This window comes from Ursus maritimus, unplaced genomic scaffold (genome assembly GCF_017311325.1).
Source record: "Ursus maritimus isolate PB19 unplaced genomic scaffold, ASM1731132v1 scaffold_17, whole genome shotgun sequence".
Classification (NCBI taxonomy): Eukaryota; Metazoa; Chordata; class Mammalia; order Carnivora; family Ursidae; genus Ursus; species Ursus maritimus.
In genome coordinates, this window is record NW_024424119.1 from 49,614,962 (window position 1) to 49,627,589 (window position 12,628).

General features: G+C 53.5%; 1 long non-coding RNA gene across 1 annotated transcript; it reads left to right on the top strand.

Annotated features, from left to right (window-relative positions):
* The first annotated feature begins 3,909 nt into the window (after window positions 1–3,909).
* On the top strand, window positions 3,910–8,705 carry LOC103670334. Its single transcript, XR_570550.2, has 3 exons — window positions 3,910–5,131; window positions 6,105–6,290; window positions 7,293–8,705. It is a non-coding gene; the product is annotated as an uncharacterized LOC103670334 (long non-coding RNA).
* Window positions 8,706–12,628: the final 3,923 nt, after the last annotated feature.

Here is a 12,628-nt window from a genome sequence, read left to right on the forward strand (position 1 = left end):
CCAAACACATTTTTGTGTAGGCTTGCCTTCGTGTGCACACGGCGTTCGTGGATTCGTGCGTGCTAGATCACACTAGTGTGGAAGTATGTTTCCAGGCTTTCTCTCTCTCTTTTTTTTTTTGGTGGGGATCTGTCTTCTCTGCCCAGACCCTCCCATGCATTTGAATCCTTTCTTCTGCATCAAGCCAACTCCCCTCCCGCCTTCCCTCCTTCTGCAAACTGCAAAGCACAGAAGCTAAACCACATCTCAGCTCTGCTTCTTATTGCTTATACCACCTCGGGCAAGATTCTTGGTACCTCACTTTCCCCATCTGTAAAATGGAGTTCATATTAAGAGCAGCCCTCCCTCCTAGGGCTGCTGGGAAGATGAATGGGCTTAATATGTGTAAAGCAGCGCCAGTGAAGTGAGCACAGGTGTTAACTATTGTTCTTCTTTCCTTCCTGTCAGACACAACACAGGCTGCTAGAAGCTTCCTTGGAAAGTTACACACAGGAGAGAGCCAAGGGTGGGGAACCATGACTGGATGAGGAAGTGGCTTAACCCAACACTTACCTCCTCTTGCCCCAGCCCCCCTGGCGGAGGCTGAGGGCTCAATAGTGTCCCCCAGGAGCCCACGTCCACCTACACAAGTTAATGGGCTCTTGAGGGCAAGGCTGTGCCCCCCTCATCCGCAAGGGGCCAGTAGAATGGGTACCATGAATATTTGCCGTCTGAACACACTCATGAAGAGGTGAATGGGAGGGGATATGGGGAGGACGATGGGAGCAGGTGGCTTCTCTGGGAGGCGATAAGCTAGGGAAATAGGGGTGAGGGAGTGGGAAGGTATGACAGGGAAGGGAGAAAATCCAATAAGGGGTACCCATGAGAGGTTACTCTCTGGACACTGGGCCTCCATCCCACTGGGGGTCCACAGAGCGACAGTGCACAATGTGCCTAGAGTCGCCCTCCACAGCCACTGGCAAGCTGGGGTGTTTGGTCACCATCCACAATCCATCAGTGGGTGAGGGTGGCCCTTGTGGACATTCCAGCCCTAGCATTTTGGGGTGCCCTGTGGGAAGTTGGCTTCTGTGGTACCAGAGAAAGTTCCAGGTGGGGATGTGGAGACATGGGGGCTGAGTGTGAGATAGGGGGTGTCCCCTCCTGCAGAGCAGGGGACCTCAGGGGTGGACTGAGGGGATATGGGCAACGCATGAACAGTTCTGCTCCGGGTAAGCATTGCATGTATCGACTTGTGGATGGACAGAAGGGTGGACAGGGGGTCGGTCAGTTGAGGAGCGAGAAGCTGGTCAGTAGGTGACCCTACGGCCCGCATCTTCCCCTGCTTCACCTCACTGGGGAAGGCTTCTGAACCGTCAAAGCTAGGAAAGCAGGAGGGGAGGCAGCAAAGGGTCTGCTGGGACCTTCCCACAGGCTTCCCAACTTAGGACTGAAGTCAGGACTGCCTCTGACTGAGGTTCTGCGTGCTACACTTGCCTGCACGCAAGCAGACCTGTCCCTCACAGACACTTCTCCCGCAGGACTGAAGCCGCTGCTTGGGGCTTGCAACCCAAGAAGGAAAACAGAGACCAGGGAGCAAATATTCAGCCTTCTCTGTACTACTCCAGGCCCACAGACTCCCCCAAATCCACTAACTCCTGGTTCCTTCCCCTTCCGCACAAGCATCCTCTGCCTCTTGACTTTGCATGTGCTGTTCCCTCTGCCTGGAATACCCTTCCACTCTGATCAACTTGGAAAATTCCTTTAGGAGTCCATAGGGCTCTGCTCCAAATGCCACATCCTGCACGAAGCCTCTGGTCAGAAGGAATGGCTCCTTCCCTTCTGTTCCCTTGAGACTTCCCTCAGACCCTAAGTATTACACTTCAGGGCATCCTTCTGGGGTTCTAATAGTGAGGGTGCTGACTCCTCTGTCCCCACCAGCTTTGGGATCCGCAGGACCAAAGACCATCGCCCTGTCACAACTGCCTCTCCTGTGTCAGCCCAGAGCCTGGCGTGGGTGCAGCGCCTCCCCTTCCTGGTCTGGAACGTGGGAGCCCCTACCCCATCACGCTGTTGTGAGGATTAGAAGTTGAATGTTTCTGTAGCTGTGCTTAGAGCCATGCCTGTCACCATGAACGCGCTAGACAAAGGTCAGCCTTATCATCGTGGGTCAGGGGGAGCCTAGAAGATCCGGGTGAAGGCAGAAAGAGAACTGCCACGTGCCTCCTGGCTGGTACAGAGAGCCCACAACTGCTCTCCATCACCCCATTTTACAGATGAGGCCCCTGAGGCTCCAGAGCGGTCACTCAGCTAGAAGAGGGCAGAGCTGGGACTCGGGTGAGTCTGTTTGGCCACAGTCCTGTGCTCTCACCAGCACTACGCTACCCTGGCTCTCAGTCTCCCTCCCTTCCTCCCTCATGCCCTCCTCACCCCAGTGGGGCTATGAGGGGCTATGAGGGGCTATGAGGGGCTAGCGAGGGTAGGGGATAAAATGTGGGGATTGATTTCTGACAAATCTGGCTTCAAACCCTAGCCTTCCAGTCCCCAGCTGTGTGACCGTGTAGAGCCAGTGACATCCTTGCTCTTTGCCTCAGTTTCCCCACTTTCTCCTGAGGATTTGGGGGACGCTCTCCAAAAGCAGATTTGTAGGATGCCAGGAAAAAAAAGTTCCAGGGCTCCTCATTTGCACAGGTCCCTTCTAAATAGAAATTTACTTTCATAAGTAAATCTGTACTGGTGATTCTGTCTTTCCTAAAGACAGACCTCCCAAGTGTGAGCTTCGGCCCCCCACCCCCAACCCAATCTGCCCGAGACTCTGTCTCTTGTTCTTCCAACCAGACAACAGGGGAGTGTGGCAACATACCCACCCCCACGGCACTTTCTGCCCAGAGGTCAGGGCCTGCCCAGCAGCAGGTCCCAGAGCCCCAGCGGAGACTGGCCCAGGGCTTGGAAGGTGAAGGGACTGGGATGTCGTCCAGTAACTTAGCACCAGCGCTGGGCTTGAACCCATGTTTTCCAGTGTTGAGACTGGGCTTGGTTTGCTGCAGGGAAGGATCGGGCCCTCACCCATAAGTGCTTTGGGCTGTGACTCAGAAGAATGGCCTGGTGCCATTTCGGGGGCCCAGAGGGGCAGGGGCAGCTGTGGGTGGGGGTGTCCAGGGATCACTGCTAAAATAAGAAGCAGCTTCCTCTGAAACGCCTCTGTGGTCTGTGCAGGGGAAGGAAGTGGAGGCTCAGAAACGGGAGGGGGCAGAGGGGGTGAGAGCTGCCAGCATCTCAGATACCAAGCTGGGGCAGCCCCCGCCCACCCAGATCCAACAGCCCGGCTACAGCGTTGAGGCCTGAGGAGCCCCGGCACACTCCTCCAGGCCACTCTTGGCCCGGTCCCTTCGTCTGCCCCAAAGCCCTCCCCACGCCCTGACCGCATCTGGCCTTTCCCTTTACCTGGAATGCTTTCTCCCCACTTTCTCCTTTAAGATACCTCTTCTGGGGGGGCGCCTGGGTGGCGCAGTCGTTAAGCGTCTGCCTTCGGCTCAGGGCGTGATCCTGGCGTTCTGGGATCGAGTCCCACGTCAGGCTCCTCTGCTAGGATCCTGCTTCTTCCTCTCCCACTCCCCCTGCTTGTGTTCCCTCTCGGTGGCTGTCTCTGTCAAATAAATAAATAAATAAATCTTAAAAAAAAAAAAAGTCACCTCTTCTGGGAAGCCTTCCCTGACCGCCCCTAGACAGACACATACACACACACATACACACGGGCAGGATCAGGAACCCATAGGGCCTCACAGTAAACAGTAGTATTCACTGTGACAGCTGGCGTTTACTGAGCGTTTCAGTTTTTACAGAGCACTCTGCATGGAGGAGCTCATTCAATTCTTGCAAAACACGACACTGAGGTTATCAATAGCTTCATTTTACAGATGAGTAAACCAAGGCTCAGAGATGACCAACTTCCTTAAGGTCACGTGGTCAAAAAACGATCGGCAGTGGAACCCAGGTCTGACTCCACAGCAGGGTCATTTAACCAGGTGCCATCCTCTTAGACTAGGAAGTTGTATGACACACCTGCACGGAGGAGGCTTAGTGAAGACTTGCCCGCTCCCTGGAGCAGCTGGGAGCTATGGAGTGCTCTAAAGGGAGAGAAACCAGGTTGTAATGAGGAAGCATTTCTGTGTACACAGAGCAGTAAACCGCGTAAAGAGATCTCAGAAGTATCTCCAAGGCTTCTCTACTGTGTTGGGTTTTCTTTAATCCTACTTGGGCTTTCTGTTTACAGATCTGTCCCTCAACCCCACTTTCCAGCCCCTCCACTGGGAGCTCCTCATGGGCAGAGAATGAACCTGGTTTCTTGGTCCACTGGGAACTACTTGGTACAAAGGAGGCCAGGACAGATTTGTTCAATGAGGGAATGAAGGGAGGGAGGCATGAATGCATCCATGATAGAATATACGAACAAACGAATGAATGAAAGAGTGAATGAATGAATGAATGAATGAGTTAATGAAGGAAGATGGGTCCCTCCAATGCCAGGCACAATTCCAGCTTGAAATTTCTAGGCCGAGCTCCCGGTATGCCAGCCTGTGGAGACGAGTGGCCATTTGGAGAGAGTTCAGCCCAGGCCCGCATCTGGCGGGGATCCCAGGAGCCCTCCTGCCGCCCTGCGCTCCGCAGGGACAGCACTCCAGCCCTTCAGGTGTGGGCCCCTGCTGCCGCCCCTGCCTTTGAGCTCCCGACGAGGCACCTCGTTTCCGCAGCTGCAGCAGGTCAAGCGCCTCTGACGAGAAGCAGGAAGTGAAAGCTCTGTGTGGGTGAGTCATCGAAGGTCCTGGCATGGAGTGGCATGCCAGCAGGGGAGGGGAGGGGGGGAAGAGGCTGGCAGGAAGAGAAGCGGGAGCGAGGGGGAAGAGCTGGGAGGCCACGGAACGTGCTGGCTCCTCGGCAGACGCCGGGGTCTTCAGCTGGACCACAGAACGTGCTGGCCCCTCGGCAGACACGGGGGTCTTCAGCTGGAGAGAACGTGCAGAGATGCCTTGCACAGTCGTGTCCCTGAGGGCTGTCGTGGGGCAGAGCGGCCGGACGGAGAAGTCACGGAGGCCACCATCGGGGCAGGGCTCTGGCGCCTAGGTGGTCACCTGGCAGTTAGGATGACCAATGGCAGGTGAGGCGGTGGGCAGGGCGCGGGCTCTGGATTTCCACCTCCAGACTCGGAGCCCCAGCCCTGCCCCTCGCGAGCTGTGTGACTGAATGGCTTCTCCTCTCCAGATGCCCTACTTCCGCTTCTGCCAAGTGGCATGAGGGTTCCTAACCTGTACATTAACTTAACAGGAGAGGCACAGGGCAGAGTTCCTGGTCCAAGGAATCCCAGAATCAATGGTGACTATTGTACCAGGTGGGGTCTCAGCAGGAGCACTGAAACACTAGGTTTCCAAGAGAGGGGAGTAAATACAGGGCCGGCTGGAGGGATTAGAAGAGCTGAGAAACCCAGTGGGGGAAGCTGGTGGCATCCCCAAGCCTGGAGGCTGACAGGAGGAGGTGACTTATCAGAGGGGAGATGCAAGGAGAAGGGCAACGACACATCACAGCGGGGATGGGTTGTGTGGGCCACAGAGGTAAAGAAGGAGTCTGGGGGACCAGATAGAGAAGGAAAGGGTGGGAGGGAGCGCCACAGGGTCGGCACAGACTCAATCATCTGCTTCCGAGTGGTGCCGTCTTCCTTTATCTGCTCTACCTCTCAGAGCTTCAATTCCGCACCTATAAAACAGAAATAAGAATAACACGTAATAGCGGCAAACACGTACCCAACTTTCAGTTCTCACACAGCCCTGTGAAGCAGGGACTAGTCTCACTAGTATGCCCATTTCACAGATAAGAAACTGAGGCACAGAGATCCAGTTGCACCACTGGTATGTGGCAGAGCAGATTTGACCCAGGCTGTGGGGCCCCCAAGTCCTGCTCTTTACCCTACACTCTGCTCCCCAATCTGCCATCTGCGGCTCTCTCCCCAGCCGGCCTCACCCCGTCCAAGGCCTCTCTTCTTCGGACCATTTTACCCAGCGCCTCCAACCCAGATTGATAATCAGCAGCTGCTCCAACAGTAGGACCTGACAGCCGACTTTCCGCTTGTCTCCCAGGCCCAGGGTCCCTGGAGTCACACTGAGGTGGCTGTGAGCCCTGGCTCTGCCGTTTTCCAGCTGTGGGGCCTGAGAGAAGCCACTTCCCTTCCGAAAGCCTCCGTTTCCTCGACTACGGCACAAGGGCCTTGTCCTGAGTTCCCTGGGCTGTGGTGGGGACTCAGGGAGCATGCGGAACCAGGAAAGGTGTGTATGTGCAGCCCATTCAACTCTTATCAAAACTTCGTCATATCCACAGTCCCGGGGATGGTGCCAAGTCTTTCTTTGCTTTTCCCGAGTTCTCAGCGCCTGCAGAATGCGACATGGGGAAGTGCGGGGCATTGCCCACTTGCTTTCACATGTGGCTGCCCAGCTCCTGCAAACTGCTCTTCCCAGGCTCCTTTGCCAACTGGCTTCTCACTGGGCGGGCCGATGGGAAGTGCTGGAAGGGGGCTGGGGGATGGGAGAAACCAGGGTATTTCTCCCCCTGTCCCTCTGCTTAGTGGGGGTAGGGTGTCCTTTTTCCAGCACTGACTACTGTCTTCTTGTCTTTGGCTCCTACAGAGCCACCCACTCCTCGGTGGTTCAGCCCCGCAGTGGCCCCGGCCATGATTCAGCCACCACCAGGCAGGATCATCACCACCCCTGTGGGCTGCCCCCGCCTGGAGTGGCAGTAGCTTCTCCCTAGCTAGACTGTCTTACCATCTGCTCTTTGGCTTTTCGGCCATTTCCTCTCCCACGTAACCGATCCCCAATATTAAATGTCGTCTGTTCGAAATACCTAGGTCTCTGGCTCACGCTGGCCCTGACTTTTGCAGGAGACACCTAGGACTTTCCTTCCCCTGGAATCTCCTCCCTCTTCTCTAAGCCCAGAGTCCTTGCCCTGGTGGTTGGGGTCACAACCCAAGCCCCGTGGGCACATCACACCAGGGCCAAAAGGGCTCTAGCTCCTTCAAGCTCTTTGCAGTGAACCCGCTCCTGGCAAACAGAACTTTCTAGTGTTAACACTGCCCTTTGCAGACACGATGGAATGTATGTGGTGCTTCCATGTTGTCTTGCTTCCACACTGCACCGCGGCTGGGAGGATCTGCTCGGCGTTGGGGTAGAGAAGAAGGCGGCGAAGGTGGCAAAGAGCACCCCGTCCTGCCCCCCCATGCTGCAGAGGGCCTGAGCAGAGCAGGCATTCAGCAAGTGTATCTTTTCCTCCAGCTTCAGGATCATCGCTGGGACTCAGGCCAGAGCCTTGGAATTTTCAAACCAGCCCTGAGGGGAATGAAGGCTCCTCCATGATAGGACAGCCACCCAAGGCCCCACTGGTTAAGGAGCAAAGAAGCCAGGACCGAATCCTTTGAGTGAGTAGAGAGGTGTTGGCCTGCCTCCCAACCAGTGCTTCTGAGACTCTTGTTGGTGGCTGCTCACAGAGGTCCCCTGGCTGTGACCCCCCCTTCTCCCTTTCCAGAGCCCTGGGTAGCGGTCACTCCAGGAAGCCCCCTTCCTCTAGGCCACAGTAGGGCCTGGTCAGATGAGAGGCTCCAGCAGGTTCCTCAGGCCCTTTCTGGGTGTAGCCCATCCCAGGCTCTGGGTTCCTGGCTTCCCCTCTTACTTGAAAGCCTCCTGCCCCTCACCCAGGGGCCAAGATAGATGCTAGGATGTCTGGGCTCTCAATTGCCTCATATTACACATACTTACATGAGTCCCCACCAAGGTCAGAGGAGGCTGATAACTCCTCCTGTCCAACCTCACCCTCCACGGTAGAGGTGGGGAAACTGCGGCTCAGAATGCAGACTTACTGGAAGCATGCAGAATCCTTGGCAGGTTTGTGGGGAGCGATGGGGTGAAGCATGTGATGAGCTGGACCAAGTCCCCAAGGACACATGTCCTACACCAGCACTTGCACCAGCATCCACACTTCGTGTGCACTCACCTGTACCAGAGGCCACATGTGTCTACGAACCATCACACCCCCACGGAGACCACAGGCTCAGCAACCAGGGGCTCACACAGGCATAAGCACATGCACCCATTTGTACCCACAGTGGGCAGACACAAGCACCCCCAATGCGCACACATATACTCCCATGTGCATTCATCAGGACATGCTCAGAGCCACACAAGCCACACATGGCTCCATGAAATGCACCCATGGCCACGATCTCCCATATATGCAATCCGCACCATGTCCCACAATGGGCTGCAGGCGAACGGCTAACACGCACAGCTGCTCACCCTGCGCCCTTGAACACCTGGACTGACTTCCCAGGCAGACGGGTGCGTTCGCTCCCATGGGCCTCCACGGGCTCAGAGCAGCGTCCAGACAACCCTCCGGTATCACTCTCCTGCCGACCGTGACCGTGGGGATGGCCGTGCCACAGGCACAGCCTCCCACCCAGCTCACTCGTGCTGCTGCCTCCGCGCAGACACGGGCACACACACCTTCACACGGAGCCTCCCCTTGGCCAGCCTCTGCTGCCGGCTCCCACGGCATAGGTTCTGACCCCTCTTTGTGAGACCCTCCTCACAGAACCCAGAGCCACCTGGCTGCCCTTGGGACTAAGAAAGGACCCTGTCCACTGCCCCCCGCCTTGTCCCCTAAGCGGGAGGGCCTGGGCCTGGGGGAGGGGAGAGGGCTGCCCAGAGCTCAAAGTCCAGGGGCCACTGTCTTATTTGCAGGCCCCGGGGGCGGAAGTTGCACAACCTGTCCCAGGCGGTCAGGGCGACTCCAGCGTATTGTCTGTGTTTCCCCTTGGCTGCAGGCCCAGGCCCAGCCAGCCGATCTACTCCTCTGGCGGAGGAAGGGAAGCTTGGCTCCTCTGTCCCTTGCCTTGGGAACTGGTGGCCAAAGAGGACTCCACCGGTCCCCCACTGTGGGTGCCACCGCGTAAGGCCGAGGTGCACAGAATTAGAAGCCAACCTCGCCTTTCTCCAAGGGGAAGCTGAAGCCCAGGGAAGGCACGGGGGGCCTGCCCAGGGTCACCCAGCAAGCCGGAGGCCCAGCGGGGCTTGCAGCCAGGCTCCAGTTTCTTTCTAAACCTAAGAAGATCACGGTGAGGCCCAGTAGTTCACAGATGAGCAGACATACTCAGGGGGAGGGGGAGGGGACCCGAGCATCTGTGAGTCGTGCCCACCTTCCCCCCCCAGCCCTCGCCATGACTTAGTTGAGCAGAGAACCAGTTTGCCCAATCACCAACTCACAGAGCTAACCACTTTCACCCTGACTTAAACAAATTTCTTTAAATCTGTAAAGTCTTTAACAATATGCAGGAGATGAATCGACAAGGCCCTCATAGGACCAAGGGAAGCCAGGGTCGGAGGGGGCCTCCGACCCCTCCACCTCTGGGATCTGCAGCTCAGACTGGGGTGCAGCCCATTCTCCCTGGAGTCTTCGTTCCAGTTCCCTCCAGCGGCTACATCAGGGAGGTGGGATAGAGACAACGGGAGCATTCCTGAAAATCCCAGAAATCTTCTAAAGCTATAAAAACCATCCCATGCCTATCGGCCTATTTTCTCTTGCTTTCCCTTCATCTTCCCATCCCCCACGCTCCCCTCTTTCCTTTCTTCCCTCTGCCTGCCTTCCTTTCTCGGTGCAGCTGAAGGTCACCGGGCAGGTGCGGGGCGGGGGGGGGCATGTGATGGCCCTTGTGAGGCCAGAGTTGAAGTTGGGTGGGACGCAGCCTGGGGGGTTAGAGGACGGATGTGTGCAGGGGTGGAGAAGTTGCATCATCCACAGTGGATGAAAGGAGGCAGATTTCTCGCTGACAAAGGAGGCACTAATACTGAAAGGAGGACGCTGAAGAACCCCGTGGTGCTGGGCTGAAATTGGAGCTGTCAGCGAGAATGTGTGGTTTAAAGTGTGTGTGTGTGTGTGTGTGTGTGTGTGTGTGTGTGTGTGTGTGTGTGTGTTTTCTCCAGCTCTGCTCACCAGGAAGTTCTGGGAACTGCAACACACCAGTAGCAACAAGCACACCTAACACCGAGATCTTATTTTCAAGATATCGTCCTCCCCCTAGACAGATACCAAGCTCTCTGGAGGAATGGCTGGCTCCCAGGCGGGGCCAGAGAAAGTACAAGATGAGCCTGGTGTCACAGGGTGAAGCCGGCAGGGGCTTCTTCTGGCCAAACCTGGTGTAATTTAAATGTCAAAATAAATGAGCCCAAACGAGTGGATCATAGCCCATCAGATAAAATAGGGATCCACACCGCTGTGAACAAACGAAGAGAATGCTTTTCCTTACAGCAGAATGCCAAATAATAAGGGAAGAAGAAAATCACCTCTTGGCAACCGCGACGATGAGGATGATTTCAGGTAGGTGACATCGAGGAATGCTAAAACTAGGGGCCTAAGTGAAATAAGGAATGGAATTTTTACATGGTGTTAAAATATCTCCACCTGGAAACTCGTTCGTACAATAGTAACGCAAGACCTTGACAGTGGAGAAACCGGGTGAATGGATCGAAGTTAACACCACCCGTGTCAACAAGCTGACGTTGAGTGGGACCTGAGAGGGGCAGAGAGAGAGGACAGTGTCTCTGCTGTGATGTCCCTGCCCTCAAAACTCATGATCCAGGCATAATTACCAGGAAACACAGATAAACCCAAAACGAGCAAAGTTCTGCAAAATGACTGCCCCGCTCTCTTTAAAATATCAAATTTGTGACACTCAAGGCAGGACGGAGCAACTGGAGAGGAAGGACGCAGGGTACTGAGCTGGGTCACTTTCTGTTGGTGACATCATGGCAGTAGCAGGTGAAACGTGGATGGGGTGTCTGGATGCAGGGCAAATGGAGCTCTTCACACCATTCTTGGGTATTTCCTTCAATTTGAAGTATCTTAAAATCATTTTTTAATCCCATGCAGCACAATTTTGTAAAGATGTTAAAGGAGACTGCTGTTGTTTATCTCTAAGAAAAAGAGGAAGCCGAGGGTTGCCTGATGACCTCATCTCCTGGTATAGGTTTTGGGGTTAATCAGGTGGCACCGAATATAAGTGAGCAAAAAAAAAAAGGAAGATAAATAATTCCAGGAAGTAGAGAAACCCGTACAAGAAAGTAAATGCAGGGGCATCTGGGTGGCTCAGTCGGTTAAGCATCTGTCTGTGGCTCAGGTCATGATCTCAGGGGCCTGGGATCGAGCCCCGAGGAGAGCTCCCTCTCCTCCCTGCTCATGCTCTCTCTCGCTATCTCTCTCTCTCTCCCTCTCTCTCAAATACATAAATAAAACCTTAAAAAATACAAATATAAAAAAAGAAAGCAAATGTAATCATAGTACTCCATGTGTCTGGCCTGTCAGTAACATTTATGTGGTCACAGAATAAACCCTCACTATTTATCTAACCCAAAATTAGGATATGATCGTCTAAGGAAGATGTTACCAGGAGAAGCAAGGAGGGGGGATTGTACGGGAAGGAAACTCTTCTTTTCCGAAGTAGGAAGGCAGCAGATTAAATCTAAAAGTGAAAATCGAGAAATAAAAGGAGATAGAGGCGGCTGGCTGGCTCAGTCAGCAAAGCATGCAACTCTTGATCTCGGAGGCGTGAGTTCGAGCCCCACTTTGGGCGTAGAGTTTTCTTAAACAAACAAACAAAGTATTAAAAAAAAGAAATAACAGGGGATGGAAAGAACTCATTATTATGATTTGCATCCTGCCTTCTTAAAGATGATTGTATATATTATATAATAAATCTCTTTGTATATACATTGATATTTTATACATTTTATTCAAGAAAGAGTTTTTCAACAATAAACAAGGAATTTAAATAAAATTTTAAAAAAACAGTATGAGCATGTTATTTGGGAGCACAAAAGTAAATGACAAAGAAACTGCTGTGTCTTGTTGAAAGCAGTTGTCTCTGGTGGCTGGGAATTGAGGGCAAAGAGATTAGATAGGACGCTACATTGTAAGTCTTGCAGAACGGAATGCATGTACAATTTTAATAAAAATTCAAATCAAAACCAAAAATATAATTAAAAGAAATGCATTTTGAGGAAAGCAACAAATTTGGACAATTTGTGGAGTTGCCTATTTAGCAAAATCTGCAAAAGAATCCCCCAAATGCTGAAGTGCTGAGAAGACAGAAAAGGACTTTTTCAGGGATTTGTAAAAAATCAGTCTAAAATGAAAATTTCCCATGCGATACAATGAAAAAAATATTCTAGGATATTATTTGAAAAGAAGAATAAATGCACTAGAAGAGTACATGTCTTATGACCCTTCGCTTTGGTCAAGTTGGCCTTTGGAGGTTTGGTGGTTTCCTTTGCACCTAGACCCTCCCCAAGAAGCAGGTCATTCCCACCCCACTCCAGTCCAGCCCCAGTCCAGCCCCAGTCCCACCAACAGCATCCCTGGAGAGGACTCACACTCCTCACAACAGCCCTGTGTGGTGTAAATTTATAGCCCCATTTTACAGATGAGAACATGAAAGCTTGGGAAAATGAACTGGCTTTGCCCAGAGTCTCATAGTCAAAAACTAACCAAACTGGACTTGGCACACTGGTTGATGAACTCCAAGGCCAAGTTTCTGTCCCTGCTCCTTCGTCCCTTGGCTCTC